At 52.7% G+C, this 4,220-nt stretch overlaps 1 non-coding gene across 1 annotated transcript; it reads left to right on the forward strand.

Moving 5' to 3' along the window:
* Positions 1-615: 615 nt before the first annotated feature.
* TRNAM-CAU lies at positions 616-688 on the forward strand. The gene has a single exon. It is a non-coding gene; the product is annotated as a tRNA-Met (tRNA).
* The last annotated feature ends 3,532 nt before the right edge of the window (positions 689-4,220 follow it).

The following is a 4,220-nucleotide window of genomic DNA, read 5'->3' on the forward strand; positions in this document are numbered from 1 at the left end:
CTACCAGATGTGCAGCGACAAGGTAGCAAATGAAACGGGAAGGATTTAGTTTATCTTAGTCAGGCAGCTGCAAAATACAGAGGTGAGGGAAATTGCTGGCAAACGTACAGTCGTTTACCTGGCTGAGATTTAAACTAGTCTAGTGATGAACAACCCAAAAAGGACTTTAGGGCCACCTGCTTTTTTGTGTTGTCCGGACAAGTCTCTACTTAAGCAGAAACTTCCTGTGTCAATGACCAACTCCAGGGATGCAGGTGCCCTTTGCTTAATGATATATTTAGATGCAAGTGATATTGTCCCCATTTTCCTTTCACTCCCAAATGCCTCATGTTTATCCCCACGTTGCGGATAATGTATCCCTTATGGGGTGGCGGGATCAGTTTTGGATCATATAAGAATCAACTCCAACAGTTGGTGAAAACTCAGTCACACCCAAATGTAGCCATTATTCCTTACACCTTCTGGCCAAGACATAAAGCCGAGCTCCTAGTTGTACATGCTCATTAAATTTGGCATGGTGCTTTGTGCAAAGGGAAACGGGTGGTCCTGGGGTCATGGTTAAATACCAGTTTGGGTAGTTGCATTGTGCCTCCTTAAATTCCCCTTACACTTTAAGCCTTCTTAGCACAGTTGGCAGTGCATCAGTCTCATAATCTGAAGGTCCTAAGTTCAAGCCTCAGAGAGGGCAGTTATTTGGGGGGAAGGGATAACTCAGTGGTTTGAGCATTGGCTGGCTAAACCCAGGGTTGTGAGCTCAATCCTTGAGGGGGCCATTTAGGGATCTGGGGCAAAACTTGGGGATTTGTCCTGCTTTGAGCAGGGGGTTGGACTGGATGACCTCCTGAGGTCCCTTCCAACCCTGATATTCTATGAGTCTATGAACTTTTCCTCACCTCTTACCTCAGGGCAAGTGCTGTTGGGCACCGTTAGCTTCTGGAGTCTACTCCAGAAGAAGCTGCATTTCAGTAGTGGGTAAGGAGAGCTCTGTCCCATATGACCCTGAGCTGCCTGACAGGGTGCTGTGACACTTGATTCCTAAGCCACTCTGAGCTCCTCAGATGAAAATGGCTTTAAGGTACCTGCTACTATTTATTTATTCACATTTTGGTGTGCAGGCACATCTGCATTTTCTGTTTCCAGCTGTAGAAATAGTAAAATCATAGAATCGTAGAAGATTAGGGTTGGAAGAGACCTCAGGAACTCATCTAGTCCAACCCCCTGCTCAAAGCAGGACCAACCCCAACTAAATCATCCCAGCCAGGGCTTTGTCAAGCCAGGCCTTAAAAATCTCTAAGTTTGGAGATTCCACCACCTCCCTAGGTAACGCATTCCAGTGCTTCACTACCCTCCGAGTGAAACTAGTGAAATAGTTTTTCCTAATACCCAACCTAAATCTCCCCCACTGCAACTTGAGACCATTACTCCTTGTTCTGTGTGTCATCTGCCTCCTCATAAGTCATGTGCCCCAGCCCCCTAATCATTTTCATTGCCCTCTGCTGGACTTTCTCCAATTTGTAAAATATCCCATAGAAGACTGTTTTCCGAGCCACATAGAATGGGGAGTTTCGTGACAGTGTCTGTTCTCCTGATCTTTGCAGATCAAAGAGGCTTGGATTAGGTATCTAAGCTTTGGGATTGTTGTTAAAATCTAACCTTGTGAGAATCCCACTCTGCCATACAAGACCTACTGACTGCTTAAACCAAGATGACAGGGCTGGAGTATTGATATGAGTCCCCTGTAGTTCCTACAACTGGTGCAAATACCATGTAAAAAAAGTCTTGTCTGAATCCACGGGATGGGTCTGGCACTGCGGGGACTTCGGCACTGAGGCTGCGTCTGAAGTGGGGTGTTGTCGTTCAAATGCAGATGCCTGGGAGCAGCCAGTGGTTCTGAGGGGCTCTTGTCATTCTACCCAGTACTGAGTAACTGGGCTGCCATAGCACGGGGAGTTCTGTTTGCTACACTTGTTTAGGAGAAAGCCAGGGGCACGGCTTGGTTTCATCTGGAGAACGGTTTGAAAAATTCCCCTCCCAAAGCTGTTTGTGAAGATGCATTTTTTGGCTATGAATTACTCCCGGCGAGTCACAAGCCTGTTTGTTGTTGGAACAGGAGAGAGGGCATGAGGGGGAGAGTTTATCCATTTATAATGCTTCAAGGAACTACATTGAATTCTGCCCAAAGCATGGACTGGAGATTTTGACAAAATGCTCTTGGTTAATCCCTGCAATCAACTCCCTTGACACAATCTGGGCTCTCGGCTCGGGGAAGAGCCCAGCACATGCCTGACTATCTATGTCCCCTTTGCCCTGGGGTTTGAGCCTGGCAGCCCTGAGATTTGCCCTGATTGGGCACCTGGCACATTTACATGGCACACAGTGTTATTTACCACTGTGCCATCCAACATGCCCTTCTCCCCAGCCGCCACCCCACAGCACTACGCCGCCTCATATCCCCCTGCTGCTGCCTTCACTCCTGCGCTGGGTGCTCGTCCAGTCTGATCTTCAGGCCTCCTTCAGGCCTGCTTCCCAGGCGCGCAGACTCCCCCCAGCTCCGTGTGCCCAACAGCCACTCTTGCCTCATTCTGTTCTCCCTTGGGACGCACTGAGGAACACAGGAACTGCCACGTGGGTCTCCAGCTCTGCGCCCTGTCTCCGGCAGCAGCCAGTCAGGGCACACGGTGCAGTGTGCACCGTAACCATTGTGTGCTAACCTGCCCCTGGTGCAAGATTCTCCCCGCGCCCCCCAACGCAGCTAGTGGCCGGCTCCCTTCTCAGCCTTTCCACCACAGCCCGCAACGGGTGAAGCACGGTTGGCCCCTTTGGAGACCCATATGGACTGCGCTGTCAGCCTGAGCTGGAATGGAAGGTCCCTGGGCCACGGTCTGCATCCTCCTCCGTGCTCTGTCTAGGCCTGAGTGCCAGCAGGAGCCCAGGCCATGGCAGCGATGAGACCAGCTCCCAAGGCCCTTACCGAGATCTCACTCCCACCGCAGTATTTGCCTGAGGAAATCGGAGTAGAAACTGAGTCAGGAGCTCAAGCCTTGTCCCCCTGGAGGCTTCCCCATTAGGGCCGCACTGTAGGGGCCCTTTGGCCTGCAGCTGCCGTCACATCCTAGGCCTTGCAAAGCCGTAGCTCCAGCTGCGGGGGAGTCGGGAGCCCCGACGGGGGCCCAGACTCTCAGTGCTTCTGCCTATAGCCTGTGTGAGAAGCCCAAGCTCACTAGCCAAGGTGCTTTCCGAGGCCAGCGAGGCTCTGAGGTGCTGCCTAGAGTAGCTGGGAGGCTGGCGGCCCCTCCCTCCCTGGCCTCGGAAGAGCTCTGGGCTTTGATGTGAAAGTGATGTTGTTCCTCTGACAGGGCGGCTAATTAAGCCGGGAGTATCTGTAGCAATTACCAGCTCCTGGGATAGCACTTCACACCGGCTTTAATTTGTGCTATTCTCAGCAGGCCCACGTCCTGCTGTTCAGGCCCGTGATGGACAGGCTGCAGCCTCTGATTTTCCACAACAAATTTACTCTGACGCGTTGCCTCTCCCTCCGCACTGAGGCTCGGCAGCACACGCAGGTGGCTTCGCTCTCCTGAAACCCAGCTCCACGCCTCCCCTGCTCCTTCCGAGCCAGGGACAGAAGCGCTTCCCAGAGACTTGGACCCCAGCTAACCATAGCTCAGGCAATCACACAGAATAGGCCTTGCGCTAGCTCAGAATGGCTGCCATTGCTGTTACAGACCCAGGAGGGCTTTTGATTTTGGAAGGGGGGTGAGGGAGCTGGTTTGGGTACCACAAACCCCTCCTGAACTCTCCTCCAGCTTTAGAACCAGACTAGAGTCGCAAGTGCCAGAACCCGCAGTGAGGAGCTGGGCCTGGAACTGGAGGAGCTGGGGCCACCTCCCCAGCAGACTGTTCTCTTCAGAGCTCCCAGCGCGCTTGGGGAGCTGTAAGAGGTACCCAAGGCAGAGACCAAGCTCCCAGCGCTGGGATGTGTGTCCAGACCAGGCCCCAGCCCCAGCCCTAAAGCCTTTGAGATGCAGCCAGGCCTAATTCTTAGGTCAGTTTCCTTTTCATTTGACAAATGAGCTTCCGTGAGTGTGACCCAGGTGCCCCAGGGTGGCAGCAGACAGGGGTACAACCTTCCGAGTCTATTCACAGGGACTTGCCTGGATGTGCCCAGATGGGCACATTGCCCCTGTGGTCACCCTCTTCACGACACTCCACCAAAGGGG

The sequence above is a fragment of the Chelonia mydas genome, chromosome 15 (genome assembly GCF_015237465.2).
Source record: "Chelonia mydas isolate rCheMyd1 chromosome 15, rCheMyd1.pri.v2, whole genome shotgun sequence".
NCBI classification, from domain to species: Eukaryota; Metazoa; Chordata; order Testudines; family Cheloniidae; genus Chelonia; species Chelonia mydas.